Below are 19,814 nucleotides of genomic sequence, written 5' to 3'. Positions count from 1 at the left end.
CATACACTATTAAAGGACGTGTCCGCTATTTTTCAGGTGTGTCTTAAAACAACAGTCAGGTTGTTATCAACAGTGAAAGAGGTTTTCCTCACTGTAATCATTCTTCCTGTTCATAGTGGAAATAAAAGATCCCCTTCAAATGTGCTTTCAATGTAAGTGATGGAGGCCAAAATCCACAGTGTGGTCACGCAGTGATTTAGTGCAAAAATGCATTTAAAATTTAATCTGAGGTTCAGCAGTCTGAGTTAGTCATATCAAGTGGATATCTGCCACATTTACAGTCGTTTTAGCATCAAATTCCCTCTTTGTGTTTCCCTGTTGAGCTGCAGGTGGAAGTATAGTAACAAAAAGAGAGACTTTGGCACTAAAAAGACTAATGTTGAAAGATATCTACTTGATTTGACTCATTTGGACACTGAAGCTTCATATTAGCTTCAGATAAACTTTTAAATACATTTTTGCGCAGAAGGAGGACTGTGGATTTTATCCTCCATCACTTACATTGTAAGTGCATTATGAAGGGATCTACTAATGGTCAGTATGAACAGGAGGAATGATTATAGCAAGAAAAACATGTTTCAATGTTAATTTGAATGTTTAACCTGACTGCTGTTGTAAGAGAGACTTGTAAATTTGTTAACCACACACAGAGCACACATCAGCAATCAGGCAGTCAGCACTACCCACCACTCATCTTCTTTGCACAAAACATTTTAGAAACAAAAACTCTGAAAATACTAAAAAACAGAAGACAAAACCTAAAGGAAACATTAAATATCACACTTCCATGTAAAGTTTAAAAGACCTATCATAACCAAATTGAATTTGTGGTCAACCAGCCACTGGGGACAGTAGGTACCACATATCTGCCACTAACTAGTTTTTATCAGCCACAGTTTTAGGTCAAATAAGTTATAGATGCAAGTGTAGCCTTCAATTTTCATGCATAAATACGGTGGGCTACAGACCAGCTGTGCCCCAATTTCGCACTACATACCAATTCTGTGCAAACTGAGTATGTAAACCAAAAGACATGACCAGATGTACCTGTTTAGGTACAGCAGGGCAAAGAGTTGTTGTTGGGACGCTGACTGCTCCAGGAACACCTCAGAAAACAAAGAGCATCCATTATTATATACTTGGAAAAATATTTTACATCCTCTTTGTGAAGTTGTGTCACTTCCTGTTTGTACCATACAAAACTGAGTTATTTTGTGATGTTTTTTATACTTACTGCAAAAACAGTATACAATGGCAATGTATGCATTTATGAAGTGTTCTTGTGATATAACTTAACTATTGACCTGTCTGGGGTGATTCTCACCAAAAATGTTGTAGGATTAACATTTTTGTTTATTAATGTAGTTTATCGACGTAGCTGCTCAGAAGAAAACTACCAAAGCTCCGATATCACAGCTTGCAACCAACAAGTAAATACACCACATAAATGTACCACGAGCATGACCTTTAAACGGCCCTGCACAGTACACATCCATAGTACACCCACACAGTGGATTAGAGCTTTTCTTATAGCAGGCTGCAGAATCAGGAGTGTGTTGGAGTATGTATACTGTGTTCGACATCCTCCTCACTCTCCTGTTAGTTTTGTTGAACCTGCCAGGGTGGGACAAATGAACACTTTTATCATTCTTGGGCAAAGAGTACAATGACCTCACGTAACACACAGAATAGCTCAGCCTACCTTCAGCCTTTAAAAATCAATCTATGCTCTCTGTGAAGATACAATTTAAAAATGAACATTACGTTTGATTTGATGTTTAGGGTTTTTATAGCTTTTTGCTTGCCCTGATGAATGAACTGTATTTTCTCATAATAACTTAACAAGATCACATACATTTGAAGGACTCCAATATCATACAGGTATTCAAATGTAGTCCATTCATTTCCAGACAGATGAAATGTGACTCGGGGTGCTTTGAAAAGCTCAACTCTGTGTGGAATTCAGAAGAGTACAAAACACAGCCAAAACATGTTCAGTGGATGCTTACCCTTGAACAGAAACCTTGAATATCAAGTGCCAAATGATGGAGATTCTAAGATTACAATTTTTCTCTATTAAAAAGATTCAAATATCCATTTCAGACAGGACAAGCTGGGGCCAAAGGCTAGATACACACACGTTTCCTTATTCTTTCATCCAGCCAACAAGTTTCATGCGCACAAAATTAATGTTGAGCTCAAAAGTAAGCAGTTTCATTTTGCTATGCGTACTTTCTGTCATTTCAGTGTGTTTTCTTGTAACCTCACTGCGAAGCCGAACAGAGTAAACACCTGTTTCCTCGCCTATTTATCAGAAAGCTAATCAGCCTGATAACCTGCAGCTGTCATGCCTGCTGCCAATAGCTGCTGCCAACCACAGCTGCAGGTCTTCAGCTAAAGACACCAGAGGGCACTGAAATACCATCAGCTGTAATATTAAAGTGCTTTATTGTATAAGTAATAGTTAATGTTTCATTTAATTGATAATGGTGTTGCTGGGTGTGAACCTACTTAAACACAGTAGCTGTTTTTTGTAGTTATGGACATTAAAATATGTTTGTTTGTTTTTTGCATGCATGTGTGTGTGTGTGTGTGTGTGTGTGTGTGTGTGTGTATAGACGTCTGAAACTTTTATTTTGAAGTCAATATGAACTACCATCCGGTTACGTTGTGAATGTGTTTCACTTGACACCGCTTGGCGCTCCAGAAAACAAGGCGTGGATTTCATTAATGCCTTCACATGTCTTTGTTCAGCGGATGCAGTGTGACTCGTCTGAGAGTCATGTTCGTTTTGGTCGCAAATAACAACAAAACTCCATAAATTATTTTTTGGAAAAATAAAAGTTTCCTCATAAAAAAAATGCTTAAAAAACAAGAAATAAAAAATGTCATTATTAAATAAAATTTGTCTTAAAGCAGCACTCATTATACATAAAAGCATTCTTCCTTGAAACTTAAGCGAATTTAGTTTTCAAATACAGTGCTGTTACATTTAGAAAATATATTTATACATAGATATTTATATTTCACCTCATGTTTGCATAAAGAACGAGCATATCTATTGATGATGCTGTTATGCCACATTTATGTCATATCAGAGTTATGGTAACTATTAGATTCCGAGTTGTGAACAGCATTCACACCAACATCAAAAGTCCTAATTACAACTGGAAAACTCTGACTTTTCTGAAAGCTCAGATATCCAACTTGGCACTTCTTAATTGCCTGAAACTACTAGACATGAATACTAAGCACTGAATCTGTCACTGAATGTGCGGTACTTCCTGTGGAATAGGCAACACAGGGTCAAGGTGAATAACACCTCATCCTGCCCCCTGTCTGGAGGGCTCTAAAGAGCAAGCGGACAACACAGCCATTGTAGCTGTCATCTCAAATAACAATGAAGCAAACAATTCATCCAAAACTCACAAATTTATCTTTAACGTCAGCCACAAATCACACTTTAAAACCCCTTACAACCCCATCACTGCCTCATTCAAATTTCTTGGCACCCACATCTGCAATGCACTCAAATGGGACTTAATCAAAAAAGCCCAACAAAGACTTTTCTTTCTACGTCAGCTGAAGAAATTCAGAGTGAGACAACACCTCCTGCTCCACTTCTACACTGCCATAATTGAAAGTATCTTCACATCATCCAGAAGAGTCTGGTGCAACAGTTCAGACAGCCAAACTCACAAAAGACTCCAGCTGATTGTCAGCAAGTTATCTAAAATCATTGGCACCCCACTTCCATCCCTAAAATCCCCATACCAAAACCAAACATAAAATCATCTCAGACGCCACTCCTCCAGCTCACCTTCTGTTCCAGCTGTATAAATCACTGCCGTCCAGGGCAAACCGTTTTTTCCCAGCTGCAGTACGGACCTTGAACTCCTTGGCTCCTTAGTCAATGTGAACTGTGTTAACTGTGATTGTGGTTATATGATTCTTTTATGCGCAATGATGTGGATGGAACTGTTCTGTACTGGACTGTTCCAGAACCTAATTCTACTGTGAGGTCATTAAAGTGAATTGAATTGAATGTCTGAACATTAAAGGGGAGCTCTGATGATTTTTCCAGGTGTTATATGTGAAAAAAGTAGTATAAAGCCTTTTGTGTCTCCAGAGGGAGCTGTGTGAAATCCAAGCAGCAACCTCTGGGGCTGTAAAATAAAGCCAATGCAGAAGTGCCAAAAACTGCAGTTCCTTGAATGGCCACTCGAGGGTGGCTCAAAAAGTGAGTCAATCCCCATAGACCCTCATGTTAAAATGCCCAACTTTACAGCAGAAATAAACATGTTTACGGCCTGGTACAAAAAACAGTTTAGGTCTCTAAAGCTAATTTCCCCTTTCATGACAACTGTACGGGGGGGTGAATTTTTTTATAACTCACCCGTTTAAATTTTATTAAGCCGTAAAGTTATGCATAATGAAGGACATGGCAGCTTTGAGTGACAGGTCCACCAGCCGCTAGGTGGCTTGTTTCAGCCATTCGGCCCGCCTCTTTGCCTATTTTTGATTGGCTGGGAGTTAGGCAGCGTCATGCACTTCCAAGATGGCGATGGCCGGAGCGGCTCGCTTTGAGCTTCAAAACCGCTCCTCAGAAACCAACGGGTGACGTCACGGTAACAACGTCCATATTTTTATACAGTCTATGGCGAAATCTGATAACTTGCCTCAAATGATGTCACTTGAGTCAGCATCAATTGAGGCTGAAGACTACTACTACTAGTTTGAAAAAGTGGAGTTAGAAAGAAATGAGATTAGCAGACTTCGCAATCCTGTTGGCATCCTTCCCTTCACCTGGCTCTGTCCAAAGTTCATAAACAGCCAGGAGTAGTGACTGTGTACAGCTTCTCAGAGTCACATAGTCACAGTGAGGTTGCCAGGTTTGATACCATCATGCTTGTATAGATAAAAACACAACAAAACACAACCTGTGCTCACTGACTGTATCTGGCAAACTTATAGCCACTTCATAGAGGTACTAGAGGGATGGATGTCTGCAGCTTCAGCATAAAAATATCATTCTTATCATAGAGTCATTATTCAAAAACCTGAAAAAAACAAACAGCCAAATTGCCACATGAGCTTTTAATTTGTAGCTTGATGCACAGCAGCAGCTGGAGCTCTATTTGAATTCCAAATATGCAAATCTTTGTCTGGCGTATACCCTATCATCAGAACTCTGTTGGAAGATGTATTGTCTGGATTAAAGGGGGGAGATGGCGTGATGTGAGTGGTGGGTGGTCGGATGTCAAAAACAGCGCTGTCTCCCTCTGTTATAATGTGTATGAATTATTGCTTATCAATTTGCATGAAGTCAGTAATGAAAATCAGATGGAGGATGAATAATACATTGCAGGGCACCACTTGTGGTTTCATTTTCAATCTAGCTGCCATTTACCCACCTCCAAAGATCCCATTGAATATTTAGATTATTGGATTGAGACGACCATAACAGCCCTCAGAGTAAAGAATTTTCTAAATGAGTAATTCACAGAACCCCCGAAGTTCTGAAAAAAATATTTTTTTAAAATCTTATGTACCCAAGATAATATTGTGTGTGCACAAGATAACAACTTGTGTGAAAGGGATAAAAGCTTGAACAACATGGTACCTTGTGCACTCAAGATAACAACTTGTGCAAACAAGATAACGTGTGAGCACAAAATTGGAATGTCTGTGCACAAGATTACGTGCAAACAAGATAACAACTTGTTCAAACAAGATATCCGATACAAAAAAGATAACTTGTTCAAACAAGCTAATATCTCATATGAACAAGATAACTTGTGCAAACAAGATAACAACTTGTGCTAACTTGTATGAACAAAATAATCTGAGAACATAATAACTTGTACAAACAATATACTATCTTGTGCAAACAAGATAACATTTTGAACACTAAATATCAGACAATATCAGACAACTTGCACACACTACATAATAATTTGATAAAAGAATTATTTTCAGGACTTTGGGTGCTCTGTGTTAACTCCTTTGTTGCTTAAACATGTTATAGGGCCTCTTCTAACCTATTTTTACATTTTGGCTATTTATTTTTACAGGACCTATTCAATATTAATTCAAAGACTGAGCCTTGTGCCTGTAGCAACACTGAATGTAAACATTTTGTGCAACTCCAAATTTATCTTCCTTTCTTTCAGTGGTGTTTTTCCCCTCTACCTCCTCCTCCCAGCCTTATGCAAAATCAAACAATCTGAACAGCTTCAACTCTCACATCAGCTTACAGGCTGTACTGCCCTCTGCTCTGCCATATCTGGCCCAGGACAAAATGACATCCACAGCTTGGTCTAGTTCAGAAAAGCTATCAGTTTCCTCCAGAGGATTCAGATCATGTGCTGGCGAGCTGCTTACTCTATAATGTGTGTATGTGTAGCAGTCAGAGCATGATGGCAGACCAGGATGAAGCCCGGAGTCATTGTCTATCCATTCCCCTGCTACGGCAGCGTGGTGGTGTCATGCTCACTCTCTTTGACTCTGGAATTATGGCAAGGATTTAGACTTAGCTGGCAGGAGGGGGTGCTGGATAAGACGGATTTATTTCACCTCATCTGGAAAATGTCCCCTCTGCCATAAGACCACTTCAGTGACTCTTTATCCTGCCAGTGGGAGAGTGGACATTGCGCTCGTTCACTCAGCCGTGGCACAAATGGCTTGTTTTTTTGTTGTTGCTCAGCTCTGTTTGGGGGATATTGTCAGCACCACTTGTTACACTGAAAGGTCAAAAGCTTAGACCCAGACACGTCCAAATCCATCATCCCATTCACACGGCTCAGGGAGAGAAAAGCACTGTCAACCAAAGATATCAGAGAAGGTAGACGATAAGATTTACTTGGCCTTTAAGGGCCATAAACCTTTCAGAATAAACCTTTAGATGCCATGTGATTGTTTGTGTCTTATATATTATTGATTGAAAACAAATACACAGCAGGAAATAAAGTTTTCATTTTCAATTTTACTTGTTTTTTTTCTCTGATCCATTTACCCACTCCTGCACCATCCCTGACTCCCATGGTCAACATTGACAATCACAGTGCATAATATTCTGAATATTCAAAGAACATATTATTATTGTTTAACATAAATGTCAGATTAAGGAGGATTTACACATGAAAAATCATTAACATGCACACATCAGGAAAGTATGGAGCCCAGGAGGTGTCATGCAAGAAAAAAAAAATCACACTATATATTTTGCCTCCTCCGCTCATGTAGAGAGCAGCAAAGGCTGCTCATGGCACATTCAGTCAGGGTCTATCTGTATCAGAGTATATCTGCTGCTATATTTTGTTATTTACAGTAATGATTGAAGAGGTTGTGCCCAGTATATGGAAATACACAATAAAGCCACTATTGTACAACCCCTGTACTAATAATTTGACAGTAGAACATTACTATTTTGTCACTCCAGAATAAATGGAGTTGGACATTTATTTATCTTTAAATAAAAACATTCTGACGGAGCTCAGGACTCATCTTGAAAATTGCTGTTTTATTTTAGATTTGACTGGATAAACTTCTCTGATGTGAAGAAAAAACGCAATTACCATTCCTGACCATCCCTATTGCCACAATGGGATAATTAATAATAATAAATATTGAAGTTAGTGCTTCTGTGCCATGTGCGTAAAAATGTGCACAGCCCCATTTTTAATTTGGAGATGCTACAAGACTCCAAACTAACTTTTTGACATTGTACTCCCAACCTCAAAATTTTTGTGCCACTACCAAGTTATTCACTTAGATGAATGCATAATGAGGGGAAAATGACACCAAACATGATGTTTGAACTTCCAAATGTATTGTATGTCGTTATACAAATACACTGAAAGAAAAACTATATCAACATGCTGAGTCAACTCCTGTCTAGTACAGCTTCACTCAGGCTCTCTGTCCTTCCTGCATTGAAATACTGCACAATGGACAGAGTTGAGCACTTCATCTTGGATTTTGTACAAATGCATTAGTGTTCCAACTTTAGGTCAATCACAGCTCATATTTGGAAATATTATACACTGGGGACCAATAGTCTGAGACTGCATGGAAAATCTTTAATATTTTCATATAAACCTGGAAATAATCATAAAGTTTGAGGGTTCAGAAACATTTAAAAACACAGGAAGTTATGACATGTAAAATAAAGAAGAAATATTTAAGATTCTGCACTATTTCTAGGTCAGCAAAATTTTTTAAAGCTTTGTCTTTATTGTTTTCTTTTTAGAAGGGGCAAAAAAGGGAGAAAAGAAATAAAAAGGAAAGAAAATACAATAAAAGGGGAACAGAGTCTGTAGGGAGGAACAGGTCTACATTCTATTCAGACAATATTACTATTTATGCCCTTTTAATTTATATATTAACCATTTTCTCCAGCCTTTCGCAAAACAATCTTTCTTCATTTTTAACCTATATGTCAGATTCCTCATCACTAGGATATCATCTACAATGGTCAGCCATTGTTTGTAATTTGGTGCATCAGTCTTGAGCCAGTTCTTAGTAATAGCCTTCTTTATGGTAGCGAGGAGAATCCTGACTGCTATATGCACAGTTCCTTCCATATGTCCCGGGTATAAAACAAGACATGTTTGAGGGATTTTGTAAGCCACTACCTCACACAGAAGAGAATGTATACCATTCCAGAAAAGTTTTATTTTCATGCAATTTCAAAAAATGTGTGTGTGTTTGGTTCCATGTTATTACACAGTCTCCAGCCTGGTTGTTGAATATTTATTTGTTTACTTTTAATTCTGGGTGTGATGAAGTAATTAATGTGATTCTTCCATATAAATTCTCTCCAACTCTGTGATTGTGTTGTGGTCTGGTGTATTTTCCACATATCATACCACTTCTTTTCAGGGATCTTTTCATTCAGTTCTCTTTCCAATTCAGCCTTAATATATAATTTTGAATCCCTTCCAGATTCCATCAAACAAAAGTACAGGATTGACATGACTCTGGGAATAGCATTATGGTATGCTTGTACAAGTACCTTTATGATAGGATGTATTTTTATGATAGTCCTTCATTTTTAAATATTTACCCAAGTCCTGGTTTGTTAGGTCATTTTTTTTTTTTTAATTCGTCTTTTAATTCATTTCACCCTTTTGAGTAACCGTGTATATGGCTGTTATACCCATTCCCACCCACTGTTTAAATCTAAAGTCAGACCTTCCGCATTCAAATTCACAATCAAAAGCATGTCTAGAGTAAATAATGTTATTGGGTCTAGGTCTACCTCATCTTTTATAGGGTCAGGGATCTTTCTTTCCCCAATACTTGCTTGAATCAGGTATTTGGACGCAGGCTTTTCGATATCTTTCCATCAAGCTACATAATCTGCATTGCACCAGTAAATAAGTGGACACAATTGTGCTGCGTGAAAGTATTCTTTTAGAGTCGGGAGTGCCATTCCCCCTTTGTCTTTAGGTAGCTGAACAGTGATATAACCGACCCTAGGTCTTTCACCTTACCATTTAAGAAACTGGACTATAAACTGCTATATTCATGGGCAGAGATTAGAATAAATATAACAAACATGGTAGAATATTCATTTTCACCACACTTATCCTATAATTTAGCCCCATTGGGTAAGTGGAAAATCTTTCAATATCTTTCCTTATGTTTACATCGCTATGTTCATAGTTGCTTCAATATAGCCTTGATAGGTGTTTAGTTATGTTAATACCCAAGTATTTAAGTGATTTTGCTTCCCAATTTATTTTCAGTTCTTTAAGTTTTTGATCTGGTGAACAGATAAACATGAGAATTTGAGTTTTAAGTATGTTTAATTTGTAGTGAATATAAACCATATTGTTCCAAAATTTACGTAAGTTGCATAAAGGAGTTCACTGGGTCATTCAAGTACATCATAACATTGTCCGCAAAAAGACGTATGTTTTCGGTTGTTGATTTCTATTCCTGTTATTGAAGTGTCTTGTCTGATCAATTGGGCCAATGGTTCAATGTATAGAGCAAACAAGGTAGGACTGAGACAACAGCCCTGTCTAGTTCCTTTTGCTAATATTTCTAAGAGAGCCATTAACTTTTACTCTAGCTGTGGGTTTGTTTTAAATAGACTTAATGCATTGAATTGATTCTATATTAAATCCAAATTTCTCCAATGTTAGATATACATTAAAAATTCCCAATTGACCCTATCAAATGCCTTTTCTGCATCTAGGCTAATCACAGCTGTTGGTAAATTATTTCTATGTATTCTATGTATGATGTGCAACATTCTTCTAATATTGTCTTATGTTTGTCTAACTGTAACAAAGGCAGTTTGGTCTTCATCTATCAAGTCTGATACAAATGAGTGGAGCCTGTTTGATATAATAGAGGTGTAGAGCTTGTAATCAACATTTAAATTGATATTGGTCTATAGTTTTGGCAATATTCCTTATATTTTAGTGGTTTAGTGGGAGTACTGTGAATATTGCTTCCTTCCATGAGGGGGGATTAACATCTTTAGCCATGATCCAATTAAAGGTAGTGTGGAGCAGAGGGGACAGTTCTTTTTCAAGCTTCTTGTACCACTCAGATGAAAATTCTTCACTACCAAGTACCTTGTTTGTTTTTAGTTTTTCTATTGCTTTCTGGATTTCATCTGTAGTTGTCATTGTTGTTAAGTGTTCATTTTGCTTTTTACATAGAGCGAAGGTCCAAGGAGTCAAGGAATGTTTTAATATCATTTTGATTTGAGGCCAATGATTAAGTGTAGAGTTCTTTGTAGTAGTATTTCTTTTGGTTCATAATTAGGTTGATTTGTTTTTGGATCATTAAGTTTATAGACCATCATTTTTGCCTGTTGTTTCCATAATTGTCTCGCCAATAACTTGGCAGCTTAGAGGCCTGATTCATAGTAATTTTGTTTTAAATATCCTGCTTTTGTCTCTATTTAATTTTGGAGAGGATCATTCATCTTCTCTCTCACCTCTTTCATTTGTTGTTGTGTCTTTTGGTCAGTTTTTCCATTATGTTATTGTTCCAATTGTTTTAGTTTGGCTGAAGTATCTTGTATTGTTTTTCTTTTTTAAGGTTACTTGTAATCAGTTTTCCTCATATGACTGCTTTTAATGCATCCAATAGTATAGCTGTGTTGGTCTTGTCATTATTATTTTCCTCCAGATAAGTCTGAATGTCAGCTTTGATTTGCTCAACTATTGACTTATTGTTTAATATTCCCACATTCAATCTCCATATTGTATCTTTCTGTCTGCAGCTCAAATAAATCTTCGGGTAAATGGCGTTATGATCGGACACATCAGCCACTCCAATATGACATAATTGTATTCTATCCCTATTCTCTTTCTGCATGAAAAAATAATCAATTCTGGAGTAAATAGAGTGTGTTGCAGAGTAATGACTGAAGTCTCTCCGCAGAGGATGAATGTCCCTCCACACATCAAAAAAGCACATTTACTCCAATACATTTTTCACCAAATTTGTGATGGGTTTCTTATTTCTCTTGAAGCTAGTTGTGTCCATGTTGTAGTACATTATCAGATTGAGGTCTCCTCCACATATGTATAACCTCACTTTCTACAGCAATAGTATCGAATAGGAATTTAAAAAGTGCTTATCAGTCTCAGGTGGTGCCTATATGTTCACTTTCAAATTTCTTTTTGACACTCAAATTTGATTACATTAGATATTAGAATTGTTACTCCTCTTTTGCAGGTATTAGAGTGGGAACAATAAAAAGTATTTTTGAATCCAAATTAAATTTCTCTTCTATTTGTGACAGGTGAGTTTTTTTTTAGGAAGTTGATCTGCATCTTTTCCTTTTTAAGTTTGGTCATAATTTTGGCTCTTTTAACCATTAACATTTAAAGACATTAACTTGATCTCTTCTTGTTTGGTATTTATGGGCCATTTTAGGTCTATTAACACTGTAGTGACTCCCTCACAGGATATCAGTAAAATATTCATGAGCGATTAACAATATTTTAAACAACAAGCAAGAATATCTAAACTTAATTATATACAAAAAAAGGTTACCTCCAAAAAGAGGTGTCAACAACCCTCATTATATGTTGACTCTCTTTTTGTTTTAAGGGAAAAGCCTCCCATAAAGAAAGGGTCCCGAGCTAGTAATTGGATTCAACCCATTAGGGGTTAATCTGCCCATACTAGGGCTGTATTGTAGGTAGCTGTGTTTCAATCCCTCAAGCGAACAAACCAGTTATTTATAACTATATATATTTCAGGTCCGTTTTCACTTTGTTATGCAGGGCTTGAATTTGTTTGCTAATGTCATCCAAACTGGCTTAAAATGAAGCCATTGTGAGCTTCAGGTGTTAGCATGTTCTTTACCTTCTTTACCTTGACTGTCCAGGTTTTTTTTTTGTTTTTTGTTTTTGTTGAAGCTCCACTCATTATCAAAGGTCCTGGGTCCTCCTTAATTCTTGAGTTTTGGTGGAGTTTATTGTGTTGGTGTAAGGGAACTCACAGCTCAAGCATGCATGCTGCTCTACCATCCCAAAGGAAGTCCGGTCAGCAATAAAATTTAAGCAAATTTGTGGCATTAACCAACTTAACTCCTTTGTACAAAAGGTCAGATTTCCTTGACTTGTATCCCTTCCATTGAATGACACTAAGATGGATTTGATCTACTTATCAGAGGCTCATTTAAATAACTCAACTTGCAGCCAGTGTTCACCTGTTATAAATATGGCTGTGTGTCAAGTTTCCAGCAGATCATTGCTTACTAAGTAGCATTGTGATGGGAGGGAAACATGGTATCAGAACTAATTTAAAGTATCAGAAGTCAAATTGTTTTTCTAAGAAAGGGCCTTTCTCAGCGTCAAATCATGGCTAGACTAAATATTTCCGGTGTGGCACAACTGGTCTATGACTGGACAGGAGATGACAGAGGGAAGTGAGATAGGAGGAATGGAAGTAGGTGGTGGGAAGGATGCAGATTGGAATACAGTTCAGACAAGTAATAGTAGGTGAAAACGGAGACAGTAAAATGAGATCCCAAACCTAGAAGAAACTGACCATGAGCAAAGCATAAGAGCAACAGGAGGACAGCGTTAAGTGTCAGATTGAATAAGATAGATGATAAGAGAGTGCAAAGTTTATTCATTGAGGATAAAAAGATATTCCGAGAACTTATTTCAGGAATACATAATACATAATACAGTGTTATGCCACTGTCAGCTGCAATGACCAAAATAAATATTCTGCTTATCCTCAGTGAGACACTTGGGTTTGCTTCTAAGAAATAATAAGATCAAGTCATGGTGGGATGGATGAGAGGCTGACATGCAGAGCAGCATACAAAGTTGTTTTCAGTTTGTTCCTTGCCTTTGATTTTGTGACAGTCGCAATGGAAAACCTGACTCACATTAATAGGTGGTGGTGAGAGGCAACAGAAATTTGATTGCCAATTTTTGAGTGCTATTGACTGGCAACAAGTATCCAGAGAGAAGCAAGGTCAACTTGTGTGAGCTGAAGCTTCAGGCTGCTGTCTGCTGATAGTTCCATCAGTTCATTTTCCAACACAGTGGACAGAGCCATGTCCTCTGAGGCAAGATCTATAGAGAAAGGGTCCAAAATCCAAAGGTTATCATGTCATGGGTCACCTGGGAAGTAGTCTGCAAACATCTGGGTGCTGGGTTATAGCACTGGATACATTGACATGAGGAGAGGCTTCCAGAATTTCAATTAGGAGTGAAAACATGTCAAATTATCCCTCAAGTTTTTTCTTGAACCCTCAATTTTGTCTGAAACTAAAAACACGGTACTGTTTCTGCCTTGAATTGATATACTGAGTTGATTTAACTGGTCAAATATTTCTGATAAGTAAGCCAGTTTTGCACAAAAGTTACCATCAGTGTAATGCTCAGCAAGAGGGAGTGCTCCTCTTTAAGAAATGTGTGCAACTCTTTTCTCAGTTCAAAAAGGCGATTAAGCACATGTCCTCTTGAAAGCCACCTTACTTCACTGTGGTACTGCAAATGATTTTCATCAAGTCTTTCGCACAGAGCAGCAAAACACCTTGAGTTGAGTGCATTTTTCTTAAAATAGTTAACAGTTAACAGCCATGTTCATGACTGGATGCAGTTCTGCTTTGTTGCTATCCTTTCCCCATGTAAAAACAGTGCTCCCACTTGGATCTGTTTGACAACACCACTATGTTTTCCTGTCATTGATGCAGCGCTGTCTGTGCAAACACCTGTACAGTATTTCCAATCACTTTTTTTGGTGAAGTAAGTACAGTACACTATCTGGGCATCAGTCAAAAGAAAATGTGGTTGGGGCAAAGGTGACTGAGACAAAACATCTGAAAACAACAAGAAACGGAGAGAAAGGCAACAGCCTAGCCGTAATGATCACATGCGATGAGGATCCAAATTATATATTGTGTATATGACCTACAACGTTGGACCCAGGCCATGTCCCCCCGCCATTGAGATGTTTTAAATGCCAAAAGTATGGACACGTAGCGGCTGTATACAAAAGCAAACAAAGATGTGGAAGGTGTGCCAGTGAATATGAATATGGAAAGTGTAAAAGGGGAGCTAAGCTAAATTGATGTAACTGTGGGGGAGAGCATAGCTCTGTCTATCAGCAAGAGAGCAGCAGAGGTGCAAAAAGTGAAAATTTCTCAAAGGATTACATATGCCGAAGCAGCAAAGAGAGTATCTGCGCACCCAGAGAAGTCTAAGCAAATGATTATGAAGAGCAACAAAGTGAGAATATATGAGGGATGTAGCAAAGAAAAGAAAGATGCATTGATTGTGGCCAAAAATTATTTTGTACTGTTTATGGTAGATGTGATAAATTGGTCTGCACAGACAGACAAGAAAACTGAAAAGATCAAGATAATAGTAAAGTCTACAGAGAAATATCTTGGAGTCAAAAGTCTGGGTTGGGAAGCAGTTGAGGAAATGTTATGTGGGGGAACTTGTAGTTCACAATCATGGGGGGTGGTGGGTCAAATCTACAATATAAGCCTAATATAATATGTATACAAAAAACATGATTGAAACCACAGTGGGATTTTGTTATGAATGGCTATACTATACTATGTGCAGAATGGGATGAGGTATAGTCTGGTTAATACTGGAGAAGACCAAGAATCAATAACGGTCAAGATTTGGACAGGAGAGGACTATTCAACAATAATTAATTATTATAACCCATGTAATAGTCTGAACCTTGATACACTGAATACTGTTGCTGGGCAGCTACAAGATAAAATGGTATGGTATGGGGACTTAGATGCTCATAGTACACTGTGGGGGAGTAAACATACTGATGCAAATGGTTTCAGTATAGAGGAACTCATGGGTGAGAAAAGACTAGTATGTATTAATGATTTGAAAGGTATTAGATGTAACAGTACACAAAATACAGAAAGTGTGATAGATCTGACACTGACACCATAGGAAATTGCAGTTATCGCAACATGGGAGGTGTCCAATAAATCACCAACTGGCTGTGATCTCTATCCTAAAAGGATTAAGATTGGAACAGAAGTACATCAGAGTGGGGGGCTGAGGATACCAAAATGGAAACCTGAGAAAGGCGATTGGGACGCATTTCAAGCATTAAGCAATATTAGATGTGAAGAACTTCTTAGGGAGGATATGACAGATGTGGATGAACTCAACAAAAAGCTGGTCACAGCCATCATACAGACATCACACAAAACAATTCCAAAGGGTGCAGGAGGTAAAAGTAAGAACAGTGTACTATTGTGGGATGAAAACTACAGGAAAGCTGTGAAAAGCAGAAATAAAGCATTTAGACAATTAAAGGAAGATCATTCATTTGAAGCATTGATTCAGTACAAATTTGCGCAAGCAGTAGTCTGGTAAACTATAAGAACAACAAAACGCACAAACTGGAAGCAATATTGAAACAGCATAAGGAGAGAGACACAGCTATGAGATATATGGGGAATGATCAGGAGCATTAGGGAGCAAGCAGTGAGGGAATGAAAAAAACAGGAGTTGTAAATGAAAAACTGGGGTTTTATTTACCCAGAACTGATTCAATCAGTCATTTGTAAAAAGCTGTTAAAATATCTTTCCAAATGCTGGGGAGAAATCAACCCTGAGGGACCTCTCAATTTGAAGCAATATTGTTGGATTCAGAATGTTTAAAGTCCCCTCCACTAATAAATGTTTTGCTTATTTTTCCCTCAGTTGAATGTTGTTCTCTTCTCTGAGCAGAATTATGTATGTGCCGAATTTGTTTTCACATTCATATGCTGAAGGAGTAAAGTTTTTCTGAGCTCACCTTAAATCTTACAGCCAAAATACACTGGACACAGACGCCACGTGAGACGTCTGTCGCAGCATGGCCTCAGCGGAGCGCCTCCATTATAATCAACTGAAGCCGCTACACAGACCACGAAAGCCATCAGGAGGCACGTCTCTATTTGCTGGCCTATTTTTTTTCTCTATGCGTGGCTACAAAGCCATCCAACAGTTAAAAACTACATAGAACTGTGTAAAAATCGAGTACAATCTGTTTATGCATATTATTTTTATGCATGCAGTGACAGAGATGGAGTTAGTGTACCTCTACATGACGTGTGCCTGATGTATTTCAGCTAGTTAGTTAGTTAGTTAAACACGTTTATTTACAAGCATTATTTGTGACATCACAACTAGTCTGGAGCCAATTGTGGTGAGAATGGACTTTACAGTGAAATAGGAGACATCTTTTAATCTTTTCATTTTTAAAATATTTTTATTTTTCACTGAGGCAAAAGGAGTAGATTTCAGTTTAAGGATTTTAAGCAGATAACTGAACTTTTTTATGGAAAAATTATATGAGGCACAAATTATTTTTCAAAGCAGAGTATTTTTATGTGCTTAAAACATGTGGAGGGGATCTTTAACCATTACATGTTGTACCTTATCCTGCAGTACGTTTTTAATCCATAGCACCAGTCTTGTATTGAGTAGATGTCTCATTTTCAGTTTGCATATTAGACTGTTTCATAACTGGATTTAACATTTAGAAGTAGAAAGAAGTAGTTTTGTGGCCTCAGGGGTTTGGGGAAGACATCCATACCTGCTCCCGACACAAACCGAATCAGGTGTTGTGTGTTGGGTCCATATATATTCACTAGTGTAATGGACATATCCTCTACTATTATTACATACTCACCCTCTTTATCTGCAATGGGTAGTTTATGGATAAAAGGCGTACCCTTTTTGAATAATATAGCCACACCTTTTGATCTTACCACACACGTCGCATGATAAGTAAGACCAATCCATCTACATCTCAGCTTAATATGCTAATTTTTGTTCAGGTGGGTTTCTTGAAGCAAAATTACATCACAAGAAAGTGCCTTTAGGTCTTCCTGTACCTTGCCCCTTTTCATAGGATGATTCAGTCCTTTAATGTTCCATGTGACCATAGTGAGCTGTCTCCCCTCTTTATTTGTGTTACATTATCCTGCATAACTCAGGCTAACACAGAGAAAACCATAGTATCCCCCGTCAGTGTGATAGAAATAGTCATACATTGTATACATAAGTCCCAGCCCTGCCCTCCAAACAAAATACTCAATGCCTTGCCTATACTAAGAAAAACCTGTGAAGTAAGGTGCAACCCCGATAGAAAAATCAAACCTAAAAGCTACATAGTAAACACACTCAAACATAATCATATGCTAACTTCCCTTACCAAACACTTTGATCTGAAAGTTGAAAATAGCTCCATAGAAAACATATATTCTGATGACCCCAGGCTACCTCCAGGACATCGCCATCAGTTGTTCCAATAAAAGATCATGTTATCATTAGGTTATTTAGCCTAAACAAAAAATGAACAAATATGTAAACATTGAGTGGCCAAATGTGACGTTGTCCAGACCCTAGCCTACTTTACCACCAGATTGACTACTGTAATCATACAGTAGGTTTTACTCTCCCTGTGCATGGAGTCCAAATGATCAAATAAAATCTTCCCCGTCCTTCCTAAAACTAAATCGTATCAATTGGCTGCTTGTTTCTTAGTGTGTATCTGTTTGTTAGTGACATGAAAACATCTGAGAGTGCAACATATAATGTCATTCATGGGTCATTCTATCAGCTGCACTGCAAACTAGATTGTTTTGCAGTTACATTCTCCTCAATAAAGGTTCAGGTAGTTGGTAGCAACCTAAAGACTGGACACACACAAATATTCACATATAGCTTAAGTAATTAGGTGGTTCCAGGTCTCTTCTGATTTCCAATCACTCGCAGCACTTGCAGCATTGTCTGTCACGGGATCCTCTGCATCCTCTCTGCCTGTGCCAAAATGAAACTCAGTCCATACCAAACTCCTGGCTTGTCCTGAAGTTTCTCTCTGGCTCTGTTAAATACTGCTCCGCGTTTTGCGACCTTGGGAGTGAAGTCAAGGAAGTTACGGATCCTCTGCCCTTTGTAGAAGGGGTCCTTCAGGTTCACAGCTCTCTGGAGAATCACTGTCACGTTGTGAAAAGAGCGGAGTTGCACTACAAGTGACCAAGGAGGTTCTGTATCATCTGAGTGCAGGGTCCTGTGTGATGTTCAACAAGTGGCGCATCATCCAGAGATATCATGTCTTTTAGGAGCTGCGAGACAAATGTATTTATCTTCATACATTTCTCAGTCCCCTCCTTTAGCATTGTAATCTGCACATTTTGTTCTCTAGATGCCCCTCAAGATCCATGCACTTGTCTGTAAACTGATTCAGGTCTGTGCATAAAGGTTTCACCTGACTGTAGCTTCGTTATTGCATCTGATGAGTGTGTAGCTGTACGTTCAAGCTCCGTAATGCTGGAGCCATATTGGTGCTAGCCGTTTGCAAGGCCAGGATGGCACTCAGAGTTTCGGTCTTAAGAGCAGACAGTTCTCCTCTAATTGTGGTGGCAACCTCCTTGATTCAAGAGTTGATATCTGGTAGATTTCAACCTCGGTGGTTTGTAGATCAGTACATAGCAAGTTGATGGCCTCTAGGATAGCAGCATCAGCCATCTGGTGGCTAACGTTAGCTTCAGGAGAGTTGGGGGTGGCAGGGCTTGTCTCTTTATGCTTCTTGCCTTTGCAGGACTGCATCCTCAAACTTGCCTTCATCCTGTCCTAGCGCACATGAATGAAGTCTGGGTTGTTCTTTATCATCAGTATAGGGTTGACAAGTAGTGAGAATTGTCAAAATGTTAAATTTGTGCCAAATGTAGTTATAAATTTGCAGGAGCTACCAGGGAGTGTGATCTACTGCCTCATTGCTCACTAGCACCCCTGAATCTTGACCCTGGCTGTAAATTGTGAAGTTTCCATCTGAAGTCATCTGCGCTTAATCTTACCCAATCTTAATTAAGAGGCTATTTAGCTTGCACAGTGCTCTTTAAATGGGCTTGTTTTGGTCACAATTTGATTAGCATAAATCTGAACATGACTTGATGAATCGCAGAAAAATCATCAGATACCCTTACAGGTTGAATGTAGATCACAGGGTTTTGCTCAAGTACACTTGAGCAGAGCAGATCCTCTAATCACTTAGTTAACCAGTCACCTCTTTATTTTACAGGCCACAAGGTCCTCATTTGTTCAAAGTTCTGCTTTTCATTACTTTTGCTCTTTTCAGATGCTTTTCTGTACACTCTTGTTTTTCAATGGTTCTAAGTGGCTGGCTGCACTCTGCTGATAATTATCCCTGTAATAGTATGAAGCTCATTTAATTGATTGCTCACAGGGGGGTTGGTGGTGTATGAGAAGTTTCCCTCCACCGCTTTTCAAATGTTAATATAAAGGACATGTCATACCTGCTTCACCTGGCTTTCAGCTGCA

The 19,814-nt window shown here is 38.2% G+C and overlaps 1 long non-coding RNA gene across 1 annotated transcript; it reads right to left on the bottom strand.

Moving 5' to 3' along the window:
* Positions 1–13,093: 13,093 nt before the first annotated feature.
* LOC121889033 lies at positions 13,094–19,496 on the bottom strand. The gene is made up of 2 exons (XR_006093422.1): positions 18,192–19,496; positions 13,094–13,568 (listed from the first exon to the last, which is right to left on the bottom strand). It is a non-coding gene; the product is annotated as an uncharacterized LOC121889033 (long non-coding RNA).
* Between the last annotated feature and the right edge of the window lie 318 nt (positions 19,497–19,814).

This window comes from Thunnus maccoyii, chromosome 22 (genome assembly GCF_910596095.1).
Source record: "Thunnus maccoyii chromosome 22, fThuMac1.1, whole genome shotgun sequence".
Classification (NCBI taxonomy): Eukaryota; Metazoa; Chordata; class Actinopteri; order Scombriformes; family Scombridae; genus Thunnus; species Thunnus maccoyii.
This window is presented reverse-complemented; position numbering and strand designations above follow the sequence as displayed.